General features: G+C 35.3%; 1 protein-coding gene across 1 annotated transcript in view; it reads left to right on the top strand.

Moving 5' to 3' along the window:
- LOC107715193 (FERM domain-containing protein 5-like) overlaps positions 1-15,787 on the top strand; it is a 115,487-nt gene that overhangs the window by 6,063 nt on the left and 93,637 nt on the right. The window lies entirely within an intron of this gene.

Raw genomic sequence — 15,787 nt, 5'->3', positions numbered from 1 at the left:
AACCCCTCGATTTTTTGTTTTGTAGAAAACATGGAAACACCAAAGACGCTTTAATATGTTGTGCGTTTTAATAGACAGGTGACGGCCACACAGAGTAGCATTATAAATGTATCTAGTGTATCTAGTATGATAAAACAGCGCTGCTTTTTTTTCCCACATACGCACAGCCAGAAGGAGTCGACTGTGGGCTTTCGAGCCGTGTGTCACGCTCGTTCAGTGGCCTCGTTTCGCTTCGACGGCTTTCAGCCTCACCCTGCTTCATTCTACTACGTTAATAAATCATTAGCTCATCCATGAACATGATTTCTGCCCGAGTCCCGTCGGATTGCGTCGGCTGTGGGGATGAAGACAACAACTCCCATGATTCCACACTCAGTCACGGCGTCATCAAACTACGCCTTTGTCTCTTTGTTTATTTTGAATACGCGCCCTCCACCGGCGAAAATTACATATTGTGCCTTTAAATATTATCAATATTCGAATTATATTAAAATTTAAAAGGCATAATTTCAGTTAAGGGGAAAAAAGCTTTTGGCTTCTCTTCTGAGGCCACAAGAGGGCGCATCGAGCAAAATATTATGCACGTTTCTTCAAAGCATAATAAAATAACAGGACTATCTTTGAAAAAAGTGCATAATGTTTAAAATAATGTTTATAAACCATATATAATTAATAAAGTTGCTTAAACAATTAGAAACAAAACAGCATCATGCATGTTAGGGCTGGGAATATATGCAATAAATCGATGCATCGCGAATCGAGAAATGATTCAGCATCGATTCTGAGATTTTCCGAATGCATCGCGATTCTTTCTTGAGTCGATTCTGAGCTTAGTTTTGAACAGCAGATGGCACTGCATGCTTTAGAAACAGCCGTACTCTGCTTGTTTCCAAATCCTTACACACACTTGAACCTAAAATAATTATTCATCAAATTCGAAAAGGTTTAAACGAATTACAAGCGTGTTCACAGTGGGCTATGTTTACATTAATCTTGCGTAGTAAAAACATTCTGAGCTGAGGTGAAATTAACGTTACATGACTCGGCCAAACGCACAAGCGCTCTTAAGTTTCTCTTTTTCTGCAATATTTTGAATGAACAATGTAGCAGCGCCGCATCTAGTGGGTTCAACTGGATAGGCTAACAAAAGCATTAAAATGCAATGACACTTACATCGTCGTCGCATTTCGTGCACCACTGATAAGGCTGCCTGACGCACACCTAAAATTCGAATGCAACGTTTTTGCATTTGAATGTGGATTTTTATTTTAAATTCGACGAATATTCGAAATTCGAATTTTTTTTTGACAGCCCTAAGGCCTGCATCAGTCTTTTACTTAAAGTTTGCGATGACTAGCATGACCCTAGAAGTTCAGCTGGTATGAATTATGTATGGTCTCTCTATATCTGAGGGAAGAGTGAACTCCCATCATAAGATGCCCTTGTAGAGGCAATTTGAATTTTACTGATGCTGCAGCACTTTGCGTCCCTTCTCCCTCGTTGTTGTTCTCAGTGATTGCAGGCAATTTACAAGCTTCTCACATTTACAGGTCACATTGAAAAAGCACACAGACAACTGCAGCTAGGCTGCTGTTAACCGTGAGAACATGATGAGAGTGTGTTTGTGTGAGTGGGTTAAGAGCAAATTAGCACACACATAACACACATGTAATTGCCCTCTAAACACAAACACAAATAATGGAGTATTTGTGATGAAGAATATGTGCTCTTCTAGGTGTTCTTCAATTGCTGCCTTGGTGGACTTTCCAGCTTCATATTCCTGTGAGGACATGCGGGCATCTCTGCTTATCACTTCTTGTGTTTTGTACCCCGGAACTCTAATTAGCACTAATTGCAAGTGCACTCAACCATGCTGAAGATGCATATCTGGAACCTATTGCTACATTGCTCTTTCTAACCATGAAATGTGTGGAGTAAAATGCTTTCGAGATGCGTTCTTGCATTTTAGAGGGAAAAAGAATTGTGTGTCAGCCATTTGCAGCAGAGCATGCTTTGTTATTTCTAGGTGAATGATCCCACGGTGTAAAACATGAGTGTGTTTGTGGTGCAAACAGCAAGTACTCTCCTCTAGAATCCCTCAAGCACAATTAGAGAGATTTTACAGGGCCTGTTAAGAAAATCAAGGCACTGTCTCTGATCCCAAATGCAACTCTAATACATGCATGGAGTTCCCCCCCTATTGTTTTGTTCCCAACTGAATGTAACTTTTTTCCCCATTGCTCCCTGGCATTACATTACATTACATTATATTATATTATAAACAAAAGTTTGCAGTCAGTAAGATTTTTGTTAAAGAAATTGACTTTTATTCATCAAGGACACATTAAATTGACAATAAAGGAATTTATAATGTTACAAAATATTTGCGTTTGCAAGTAAATGCAGCTTTGGTGAGCACAATCTTACCAAAACTTATCCCAAACTTTTCAATGTAAGTTTATATTGTATTATATTCAGGGCTCGCAAAATTTCAAAATCCCTGGTAGCCCTTCGGGCAGGCATTCTTCAGATTTTGGTAGCCCAAAATGAATTTAACTTAAAAAAAAAAAAGAACAAATCAGCATGATCAAAAACTTCCGTGATTGTATTTTTCCTCAAATAACAAGGCAAGAGAGTAGGGATGCAACAGATCACATATCTCATTGTTTGGATCATATTTCAGATTTTGAGTCACGAATTGGATTATTTTTCGGATGGGCAAAAAAAAGTGTTTCTTTATTATTTAAAGAACACTTTACTTCTTCGATACCACAGCAAGCATAGCCTAGATAAATAAAGTAGAACAAAGTTACAAATAAAATAATGTCTAACATTAGTTTTCAGGTACAGAAAAGTAATAATTAAGTGTAAAATAACACTGCATAGTGTTCACTGTATAAATTAAATATAGATTAATCTTTGTTAAAGCTCTGCTTTGTTGTTTGATTGACATTAATGACACAGATAACAGCAGGTATTTATAAGCTGCTGTCCCTTTAAGACCTGATGCACGGATCCAATATAATGATACACATGTGATTTCGTTCTCCACTGTTAATGTTTGCTTAAGCCATAACTGACTGTTTATGAGAATACTTAACAAGACAGGTATTTTGAGAGGTCAAGGAGACGCGAAAGAGGAATCAATTCTGTTTGTGCGCTGGAATCAATTCTGTTTAAAATGCTTGAATGTTTAAATTGGCAAGACTTAGAAATACGTGCAAATGATCAACTACGATCCGTTTTACCCCTACAAGCCAGTGTAGAACGCGAATCAAGGAATATATTATATTATATTATATTATATTATATTATATTATATTATATTATATACCGTATGCATTTTGTTTATTTAAAAAATTTAAATAACTTTTATGTAATTACAATATAATATATGACAGCACTATTTAATCATAAAATAATAATAAATCATAATGAAGTTTAGTTTTTATAATAAAAATAATAAAATAAGCAATATCGTTCATATGACATTTCCCTTTGGTCACAAAATAATTTTCTGCTCAATACATACAGCAAAAATGCACAATGATCACTGACTGTCCAGTTCACTTGACTTTTTTGTATTTATTTATTTTTTTGGTAGCCCTGTCCATATGAAATCTGTTTGGTCCAAAATCCCACTCCCCATAATAACACAACAACAACAGCAATGTTTTGAAAGCTGTTATTGTGTTGCAGACTTCATATTTTCACATAAATGACATTTTGGAAAATGATTGCATTGCAATGCAGTTTGTGCAAGTCCAGAACAGAGACGAGCTGCAATAAGACAAAAAACGTCCGGTTGCCGATCATGTAAGTTCCAGGGGAAGCTTCGGCCATCCTACACACACGTGACTGACCGCTCGCTCGCACCAACAGGAGGAGGAAGGTCGTGTTACTCTCTACACTGCACTCAACCTGAGGGATTCGTACACTTTCAGTCTTTGAGGAGACATGAAAAACAGCGCATACTGCAGGAACGGTATAACGGAAAATATTAGTGGTTTTGAAACTGTGAAATTTTCAAATCGCGGTATACCTTGAAACCGGTAATCGGCCCATGCCTAGTTGCAACACATTTAAACATTCACAAAGACAAATAGTTTGATGAACTTATCGCAGCATGCCTGGTTAGGACAGTTTAACTAGCCCAAATGATGTAATAAGACAGGTCGACATTATCACACTCTCTGATAAAACATTTCTTTAAGCCCACCAATTTGTTCTACCTTAGAGAGTAAATAAGCAGACATCACAGAGCCCTTTATCAGCAATTCATGCCATATTTTTCAAGCAGCAGCTGCTTCTGATGATTGTCATTGTGTTTCTAAAATGGGTTTAAGCCCTGATATACCGCCGCTGGTTCTGCTCTCTTTGGCCTCCTCCTCCTCCACATCGGAAATCATCTTATGAGAGGATGATGAATGAAATTAATGACTCTATAATCTCTTGGTGTTTTGAAAAACAGCGTGTGTGAGTATGTGTGTAAGCTGGTTTAATGATTGAGCCTGCCATGGCTATAACGTGTGTGTGAAGCGTATATATCTGTGCATGTGGGAGGTTGAAGAGAACTTGAGTAAAGAAATCTCACTCATAATAATCCCTGGCCCTTTAAGGAGCTTTATTTTGAACAGATCAGGCTAAAAGTGGGATGTGTCTTCCTCATCATGACTTTCTGCCTATCAGCTCCAGCAGCGAAGCCCCTGCATTGGTTATATGAAAGACGTCTCCTTGTAACTATGTTGCTTATAGAAAAAAAGTTGATAATCCTCAAAGTGAAGATGTCCGATTTGAACCTTAAGACTGCTGTCATGGATCAAAAGGAGTTTGAAAAGCTTGAGGATGCTGTCTTGCATAGACAAAAATCTATAAAATATTCTAAGCCAAAATATCACAGGCCTCCCACATGGCCTTCTTAACAAATTTTCATATGAACACTAATAAATGTTGCTTTTTTGAAATATACAGTGAGGACCAATGGACTTACACTTAATTGTGTTATTTATTTTATTTATTTTTAAAAAAAAATTTTTTTTAACTAACTTTAACTAAGAAATCTAAAATAATTATTAAAGTTGTGATATTAAATAAACGAAGAAATATTTAAGAATCTGCTCTCTGTCTAGGTCACTAATCAAATATGCAAATGTATGACTTAAAGAACTCTTTTGTACAAAAGGACAGATTTCTACTCAAAAGGGGGAAATGCCGAATACTAAGAAATTTTGACATCCATTTTATATTTACATTTTTCACTTTTTCATGTTTTTATGCTGATAATGTAATTTGTAATAGCAAATATTGTGTTAAATTAGAAACATACAATTAGCAGAATAGAAGCATTTGCTCTCTTTCTTTTCATTTGGACTCCACTGTATATGTTTTATTCATAAATATTTTTATAAATATCTAATTGAACTTTCTATTCATCAAAGAATCCAGAGAAAATGTATCATGGTTTCTACAAAAACATACAGGAAAAACTGTTTACATTTTGATAATAAGAACAATAATTAATTAATAGTTTAGCACCAAATTAGCATATTAGAATGATTTCTGAAGGATCAGTTTTGCCATCACAGATTACATTTTAGAATATATTGTAATAGAAAGCAGTTATTTTAAATTGTAATCATATTTTGCAATATTTAAAACTTTTTTTTTTTTACTGTATTTTTTAGAGATGCACCGGATTGCAATTTTCTTGGCCGATTCCGATTTCCGTTGTTTTGTAAGTGTGATCTGCTGATACCGATTTTTGCCGATTCCGATTTTTTTTTTCTAAGAACTATAATTGACAGCATATACAAACAAAAATCTACTTTTCTTCAACGCAAAGTTTTATTTTCATAAAAAAACACAAGTAAAAAATCTGTAATAAAATAAGAACAAATAAAAAATTACAAACAACAGCACAAATAAATGCAATAGAATAAAGAGAGCTACGAAACGAAGTTTTTCAGGTTAAGTAAGTTTTTATTCAGGTAAGAAATACTACAGAAATTAAAGTAATCAAATGTAAAATAACACATCCAGTGTAATTTTACATTTGATTACTTTAATTTCTGTAGTCTTCATTGTAAAAATTAAATACAGATTAATGCTTACCATTAAAGTTATAAAACATATTTTTTAGTTTAGTTTATAGTTTATCCACGGACCCAATATACTGTTACACAACATGCGTTCTCTTTTTCAACTATTTAACATTCCAAAACTGACTGTGTTTACCTGGATACTCGCCAAGACGGGCTTTTTGACATAATTTTGGCCGCTGGTAACAAAACGGATCGGCTCGAAATCAGAAAGAAGTGAGCCGCGGCCGGTCACCGATCCGAGCCAAAATGAGGAAAATCGGCCAATTCCGATCCATCATATCATATCATTATATAACACATTTAAAATTCATCTTTATACACATTAATAAAATTAAAAATGTTACAATTATTTTGATTAAGTCTCAAAATGAATATTCATACTTTACAATGTTGTGATGTCTAAACTCACTTGTAACATTTATAGGGATTGATTTTAGTGGATTATTTTAAATTTATTGGTATTTAGCAAGTTGTAAAATGAACCAGTATGTCACAAATGTGTTTTAGTGCAGCATGCAAGTATGTAGTTGTAGTACATATTTAGTATGTAAGTTTGCAAACAAAAGGAGTTATTGAAATAGAAAGTAGGGGGAGGAGACACTTCCTAAAGTTAATTCAACAGCAAGGGGCTGACTGCTCAAATACGCATAGTATCAGGGGTCTTCACAGTTGCTAGGGTGACTCCCCCTGGACTAATGTGTTGGCTAATAGTGTGGATGTCCCTTTGCACACACTGTAACAATAGACAAATGGTCCTGACACTGCAAATAAATAGATGGAATCCTGCTGTTCTCACACTGACCTTTTCCTATACAGTGGCTTGTAATGGAAACCTGCCAATAATGTGGATGAAAGTGACGTTGTAGAAAGACCTCAAGCTCTCTTATCTTTCCCCCTTTACCTGACCTTATTCTGTCTTTCCCACGCCGGCTACTCTTCAGCCCTGCTGATGCTTCTGTTACACCCCTCTGAGAATTTGTATCGAAACTGCTTGTAACTGTTTGGTTTGTAACGGTTTGCAGTATTTAGGTGTAGTTTGCAGTATTTATGTGTAGTATACTGTCTAGTGTGGCAGTCGTATGTCCTTTTCAGTTTAATTCTAATGTTGTTTGAGAGGAATCTGTCCAGGTTACTAGGATCATTCTGAAATTCTTTTAATTAAATGCTGGTGATTTCATTGGTCGGCTTGTTCTTATGGGGAATGCTGGACTCGTTTCATTGGCTGGCTTTCAGAGCAGACAATATACAGTCTTTAGTTGTATTGGTTAATGTGCTCCTTTAGTGCTTGTCTGTAAACTCTTCTATAATAGCTCTCTTTCAGCATGTGAGTTTAGTGCTTTTTCCCCCCAAACTTCACTTGTCACCAACAAGGGGTCAGTGTCTGGATTCTGTGCCTGCAGTCTTATGTGATACCGTATACTAATCTTGAATAAAATGCTGTGCAGCTTGTTCTGAAATGCCAGTTAGTGAAGGATTGAATTTCAGGATTGTTCATTGGAATCTGTGTAACAAGTGCAGCCATTGCATGAACCATAAATAGATGAATGAAATGTAATTATTTCATTTAATATTTGACATCAAGTTCAGGGCTCAACAAAAAGTTTTGGTCCAGGAGCTGGTGTTTTTTGGACCTTATTGTTGATCATGTACATGTGTTTTATGCGTTCCAAACTAACATTATATTCAGATGTGCTGAATATTGTTATTGCAAGTTCTGTTCATTTTAAATTCTGATTCCCAGGTAATATTATAAATTAAAAACTAAATGCACCTTATGGCCAAATGTTTGGTATAATTAATATTGTTATATATTCCCTGTGTTGGTGTTGAAGTGTTTCCCTGTTCCTATAGACCAATTTGGTGTTTGCAAACAGTGATGACGTTTTTTGTGGGCGGAGTTTATCTGGTGGCAGAAAATGACAGTTTTAAAGTAGCGGTCTATGGAAGCCATGGAATAAAAAAGGTAATTTAGTTTGTATTTCAAAATTCTGACTTTTTTTCTCATAATTCCGAGATATTAGATAGATTACACATAAATGTTCTTTTCTGTAGGCAAGGCCTATATGTTACGATGAAATTAGGTGATGCATGAATTGATATGAATGACATTTTTATTTAACAACTACAATCACAGTAGTATATTGACTGATTTGTTGAACTTCCAACCTTGTAAGCATGTAATAATTATGACAACATAAAGCACTGACAAATAAGCCTGATGTAAACATGAATATGAAAGTCAGTAACAAATCACACAAACTAAAGTAGATTACAGAAATATAAAAACAAATCTGTTGCTTTACCACACTACTTTAGGCAATTCAAAGTCCATGTAATAAACATATGTAAACATGTGGACTGCACTTTTTAAACACTGTCTGTTAACTTTAGACCAGTGATTCTCAAACTTTTTTGGTCGCGCCCCCCTTTAAACCTATAAAAAAATCTGCCCCCCCCCCTTTCCCGAAACCCCATTCCACCTCAGAGTACCAAATAATTTCACTAAACGTTATGAAAAATTTATGCTTTTTAATAAAAAAAACCGTTCGACTTGAAGCAGCGCTGATTAGACAGAGGTGTGTGTCATCAAAGTACTGCGAGAGCTATAAGAGAGCGCGGACGTCTCCATGCTTTCTCTCGCCGTACTTTGACGTCATACACCGATCGATCTTCAAGTCGAACACACCTCTTTACTCTCTCGTGTCACGTGACCGAGTGTAATTGCAGCCTCTGCGATTGAAAAATCGCGTTTTTTCATATCACGATATTATCGCAATCGTTCAGCCATAGTTTATATCCCACACTTGGCTTTTTTTCCCTGTCAGAATTGACAAAATTGTAATCGTTGAGTTATAAAGTCTGAACTAGGAGATATAAACTTTTGTGAGAATTGTGAGACAAAATAGGTAAATGTTATATGTTTAAATAGTAGTCTATTTCATGCTGTAACTGCAGGGCTAATACAATCCCCTATGAACTGCATATGTGAATATTATGTAGATCTATTGTTTAAATCAAATTTATGCTTTAACAGTAGGGTAATCATAGCAGGTTTCATCCATAGTCTGTCTTTTTAAACGTCTGCGTTTAGCTTCAAATGGCGTCTTTGACGACAATATTCTATAAAAATGATTTGCATTCCGATTCTGACATCCAAAGGCACAACAATAAATTTTTTTTTATTATTCTATGGATTTTACCCATTTCCCTCCACTTGTTCACAGTGTTTTTCTGCCACCATAATGCAAGCACAGCTGCATGTGACGTAACTGTGTTGTCTACTCTGTTAGTTCCCCTTGTGTTAGCCCTGCCTTTGTAGCTCCCTTGTTAGTTCCCATGGTTATCCTCGTGTGTTCCCTAGACAACTAACCACGCCCTCTCATTACCTTGTTAAGCTTGTTAGCCCCTGTGTATATTTAGTCCTAGTGTTTCAGTTGTGTGGTGTCCGTCGATGTTCTTGCTTTTGTTTTGGATTTTCTTGTTTGCCTTGTTCCTGTGTTTTTGTGGATGTTTATCTATTTCTTAATTAAACCTTGCACTTACTGTACATCCTCGCCTTTGCCTGCTCTCACCGAACGTTACAAATATGTTTCAACATGCTCACTAAGGCAACATTTATGTAATCAAATCAAAACAGTAAAATAATACCAGTAAAACATTCTAATAACATAATTTTGTGTTCAAAAACATGTTTTATTATTAGCATAATATTTTTGTGGAAACCGTGATACACAACCATTAAAACCGTTTGTAGTAGATTTTTACAAAATAAATATAAAAATAAATCAATACCTTTATACAGCAAAGATGCATTAATTTGATTAAAAGTTACAGTTGTTTTTACATTAATGATGTTACAAATTATTTATTTTTCAAATAAATACAGTTAATTGAACTTTCTATTCATCAACGAATCCAGAAAAACACTGTAATAACTATTATTAATAATTGAGCACCAATAATGATTGGTAATTATCACACAAATTAGCATATTAGAATGATTTCTGAATGGGAACAGGAAGAAATTACATTTTAAAATATTTTCAAATGAAAAAAAAAACACTTATTTTAAATTGTAGTAATTACACAATATTACCACTTTTTTTGTATTTTTTATCAAATAAATGCAACCTTTGTGAGACTTCTTTCAGAAGAAGCAATTAAAAAACATAAAAAAATCTTAATTATTCCAAACATTTGACTGGTAGAGTGTGTATGTATATACTTAGTAACTTAAAGATAAACAGTAATATATTTTCTGATACTTGCCAAATATCTTGCAAAAAACTATTTAATTTATGTTTTGTTTTTTTTGTATGTATTTTTATAATGTCAGAATAATGTCACTAAGGACAAAGCATAAAAATATTTATTGTTGAGCCCTGAAATAGTCCACCAGTTAGTAAATTGTAGTTAAGAGTCATGGGTTGGATAAAAGAGACAGTCTGTCCCAGAAGCGCAGCAGTGCAGTTTGTTCCCGGGCACAGTATTGCGCTGTCATCACTGCACCAATGCAGCTGAAGACACACCAGGCATATGCTTCACGGATGGAGCGGTTCTTTCTTTTCTCATTTATTAGTGCCACTGTAAATGCTGCATATCATGAAGTTCAAGCACGTTGAGTGTGTGCTGTCATGCATGTGTGTTTTGTTTGTTGATGTGTATGTGAGACTGGCTGCTGTCACAGTGTGTGCTCGCAGATCATTCTACACCGTAGCTACAGTCGGGATATTAAAGATTAAAATGTGTGCTAGGCCTGAATGTTTCATGAAGAGCAACCTCACTAGAGCATGGCTGGTGTTTACACATGTCATGGTGTAGGGAAAATGCTATTGGCTGGAGTAGAGAAGACGTTAGGACTGAACTAGAGGATTACATCAGCAGGACAGAGAGAGAGAGAAAGAGAGAGAGCGTGAGTAGCAAAGAATGGAGGTATTAATGTTTACTCCTATATCCAGAAATTTATCTCTGCTTCTGCCTGACTTGTTTTGGAAATGAAGTGTCTAGCAGCTGTGAGTAGATGCATTTTAACTGAGAAACAAAGCGACATACTACATTTACATAAGAAGAGATGCACACTGTTTTATTGCTGCGCAGAGGCAGAAATATGTTGTGAAATGTTTTAAATATGAAAGTATGTAATTAAATTAATTAATAATGACAGCTGGATGGAACTCAACAAAATGGAATGGATCTCACGGGTCTCGAGACCTGACTTGACTGCTTCTTAAAAAGGTGGTGCTCATGGAATGAGATGCTGAAAATACACCAGTTTACATACATGTTTACATACATAACTGTTCAAAAGTTTGGGGTTGGTAAGATTTTGTAATATTTTTGAAAAGTCTTTTATGCTCAACCAAGCCTGATTTTTAAAAAAATTAAAAACACAGTAAAACAGTAATATGGAGAAATATTACTACAATTTAAAATAACTGTTTTCTATTTTAATATTTTTAAAATGTAATTTATTCCTGTGATGGCATAGCTGATTGTTTAGCAGCCATTATTCAAGTCTTCAGAAATCATTCTAATATGAAAACAGTTGCTGCTTAATATTTTTGTGGAAACCATTTTTATAATTTCATAATCCAGGATTCATGTCTAGGATTCTTTGATTTCTAGAAAGTTCAAAATAATAGCATTTATTTAAAATAGAAATAGTTTGTAACAATGTAAAATTTAACACATCCTTTATGAATACAAAAAAAAAACAAAAAAACTTTTACTGGCCCAAAACTTTTGAACAGTACTGTAGACCAACAATTTAAAAATGATTGAAAGGATAAGCATTTCCCATGTAATTTATTGCACATCATGTAATTAATTTGATCAAAAGGTGGCCTTAAATAAACATTTCATAAATTGTTTTTATTATTATGTACTGTACATACATGTTCCATACATAGTTCATTGTAAATAATGTACAATGCATTTGAAGTACTTGCATTTAACTACCATTTAAATCCATAGTGTATTATTTGTTAATCTAATGAAAAACGGTGAGTCTGATTGGTCCATACGCTACAATTTAAATCCATAGTCTTGTAGGTATGTAATGTTATACAGTAGTAAGGCCCACTAATATAAAGTGTAACCAAAGAGTTTCATAAATTAACAGTCCTGAAAATGAGAAATGACCAAATTTGTGCTCTGTAGTGATAGCAAAAAACATAAATAATTAAATCCACATTGAGAGCTGTCTTTAATACTAGTGGCTGAGGTGGGTCAGACCTCGTATTTTACTATGACTTTTATGTGCTATTGCATCTATAAGCAAGTTTAGTGATCATGGGTATTCATCAGCACAGTTGATGCCAATATTTATAGTCTGATAAAGATTATTGTCACCAAGTTCAACGGTCTGGGCTGATTTACTGCCAGACATTTTAATAGGTGCTGCCAGCAACAACATATTGCTGTATACACGGCAGATGACTTTGAACTGTCAATTCAGGCCACAATGAAATAAAACAGAACAGGGCCACACATCTAGACTGACATTTCTGCCTCTATATTTGCAACAAATTTGATTCTATGGACCGTGTAAAGCATAAAATGAAACTCATTGAATTGATCATTGGATTATATTGTATGTATGATTAATGAGATTGTTTTCAATTGCATTTTCAATGAAATTGCATTTCATTCTGTTCTTTGTGACTTTTGGTGCCAACTCATGTCAAAGGACTACATCATTTTAAACAAGACTACACTTTTTCATTTCTGTAGCTGTAAATACATAACTGCTTACATTTTAGATGCTGCCGGTACGTCCATACTGTACGTTTTAGTATCTACCCAAATGTACAAATGGTTGATGGATAGATTGATGGATGGGAGGATGGATGGATGAATAGCTTGTTTGCAATCACATGATTCTGATGACGTGAGAAATTCAGATGGTCAGTACAGTCCGTACTGTACTGGTTTAGACACTGTAGGGTATCAGACCGAATCAGACAATCTAAGATTTGGTCAAAACATGGTTGAAACATGAGGAGCCGAATTCCACAGAGGCCCAAGACAACAGGATGTTCATAAATCAGACCCTAGCACTAGCCAGTCTGAAGCAAGCCTAACCAACTCTTTCACAGAACAGCTTTCAACATTAACACAAAAGGAACACACTGATCATAACAACTCAGGAAGGAGATTGTCAATAAAGTCTTATTTATATTGAAAAGAGAAGTATCTTGTGTTTTGTGCTCACAAGTTAGTGTCTTAAACTGCCGATCTTGTTACTGTGCTATTTAATAGTGTTTTCACTATATTTTGGATATTAATATCCATTGCAGAGTTGATGTTATACGGCTCGTTCAGTGAATCGCTGGCCGTCTCAGTGATCAGCCGTAAAACAGTGATTCTGTCCAAATTCCCTTTAAAATCTTAAATGATTCCCTTTGAGCTAAATTGACCTGTTTCCCTTACAACATTATCACAAGAGAAAGATATAAACAGAAAATCACAACATACTGTATGTTGGACATGATCCTTATGTTATAAAGAGGAGCGATTTTTCAACTAAATTGAGATACTTGCCTGCCATCGAGGCGGTGGATATAGGCTAAGCAACTAACCCTGATTGCAAACAAGCTATTTCGAAAGTGAATCCCGCATTTATATGAGGGATGCGGGATATATGTCACTCCTGAAACTTTGCTGCATGTACAGGGTATGAGGCCGTTGGTCCTGTTAGCAGCACGTAAAACAAAACTTTTATTCAATTCTGTATTCATTATAGCCTAGAAAGCGAGTTAATAGCGCTTCCATATAATCACTAAAAAGCTGTCACTCAATTCAATTTATCGCAATCTCACAATGTTCTGTTATAATCAATGAAGCTCTCTAAACTGCACATTTATATCTTATTTACATCGTGTCTAAGTGTGGCGTTTAGCATTGAGTGAATTCTGACTGTCTCATGCTGAATGCGTGACAGTTGGCAGCCCTGTATCTATTTATATATTTATTTATTAATATCTTAATATATTATTAATATCTTAATATATCATTATCAGCGCTGTCAAATGATTAATTGCGATTAATCGCATCCAAAATAAAAGTTGTTGTTTACATAATATATGTGTGTGTACTGTGTATATTTATTATGTATATATAAAGACACACACATACAGCATATATTTTGAAAATATTTACATGTATTTGCATGTATATATTTATATTCATATAAATTATATCATATATAAATAGATTTAATATATAAACGTAAAATATTTTTCTTAAATATATACATGCATGTGTGTGTATTTATGTATGCATAATAAATATACACAGTACACAAACATATATTATTTAAACAAAAACTTTTATTTTGGATGCGATTAATCATTATATCTTATATTAACCATTTGCACACACAAGCATTATCCGACTCGGCTCTTCCCAACCGCAGATGCAGGTTTAAAAGCCACGTTTTCCTGTGTTTTTCAGTCAGTTTCTTGCCTTCCCCCCCACTTATGAACAACTAATTTTCGTACATGATAAAAGCTCCTTGTGGTTTCTCGGTTTGACCGATTTGTGCATCCATACACAATGCAAAACATAGGCATTTCGAGTTTCTGCTTGCGATTCCTATATAGAAAAATCACTTCCTGCCCTCCAGCTGCATTTCGCGCCACAGCAATGACGTCATGTGCAAACAACCTATTGATGAGAAAAGGAAAATATGAATTTGTTCTCAGTGAGCATGTGTCGTCGCTCTGTAGCTGGTGAAAGGAAATAGGCTCTACTGAAGTAAACAATTTGACATGGTTTGTTGGCTGTATTTATGTGCTTGAGTGGCTTCTTTAACATCTCACAAGGTGCTTGGAGACCCGGAGGGGGCAGCTCAAAGCGGACGTGAGCCTCTCCTGTGGGGGGTGAAATTAGCCGGTGCTGATTGGGCATATAAAAAACGGACTTTTCAAGTCAACAAAGGTAGATGAATATCTCCAGCTGCTTTGCTGAAGTAGCACACACTCCGCCTGTGTCTCAGAATTCTGCTTCAGATTTTTCAGGATGTCTACATACGTATAACATACTTCTATATTGGAGTTTAATCTTCGTCTCATATTTTTCAAAAATTTCTTATGAGAAATAGAAACAAACAAGACAATACAGGTAAGAGTATAGAGCTAAAGTTCATGTGGTTAGATTAGCTTGGATTATTATGGTCTAGTGAGTTCATATTGCAGGTTTTGTAGGACCTTATGATTTCCATGTGGGAAAATGCAGCTGGAAATGCAGAATCCAGTCATAAAGAGTTAGGGGGTGTGCCGGAAGCGTGAATCCTTATAAGGGAAAACATGATTCCTAACACTGTGTCTACACCGGACGCGAGTGGTGCGGTGCGACAAAATACTATAGAACCACTGATTTATAATAGAGATTTATTATATATAGATCAGTCTATTGAACTCATTATAATCAGTGATGCTGTCTACACTGGATGCGGCGCGACACGAAAAATCCCCGACAGTAAACTGCTGCCGCGTTCTATTTATGACGTGCTGACACAAATTTCAAATGATTTTCAACGGTCGCTTTTTTTTCGTGTCCAGTGTAGACCGACTATAGCTGATGCGGCGCGGCGCGACACGACAACTGTCGTGTCTGGTGTAGACACAGTGTAACGGTTGCCTGTTACATCCTACAGTACATAAAATTTCACTTACCACATAAAC

This window comes from Sinocyclocheilus rhinocerous, unplaced genomic scaffold (genome assembly GCF_001515625.1).
Source record: "Sinocyclocheilus rhinocerous isolate Xijiao unplaced genomic scaffold, SAMN03320098_v1.1 scaffold659, whole genome shotgun sequence".
NCBI lineage: Eukaryota > Metazoa > Chordata > Actinopteri > Cypriniformes > Cyprinidae > Sinocyclocheilus > Sinocyclocheilus rhinocerous.
The sequence above is the reverse complement of the archived record's forward strand: the minus strand, read 5'-3'. Positions and strand labels throughout refer to the sequence as shown.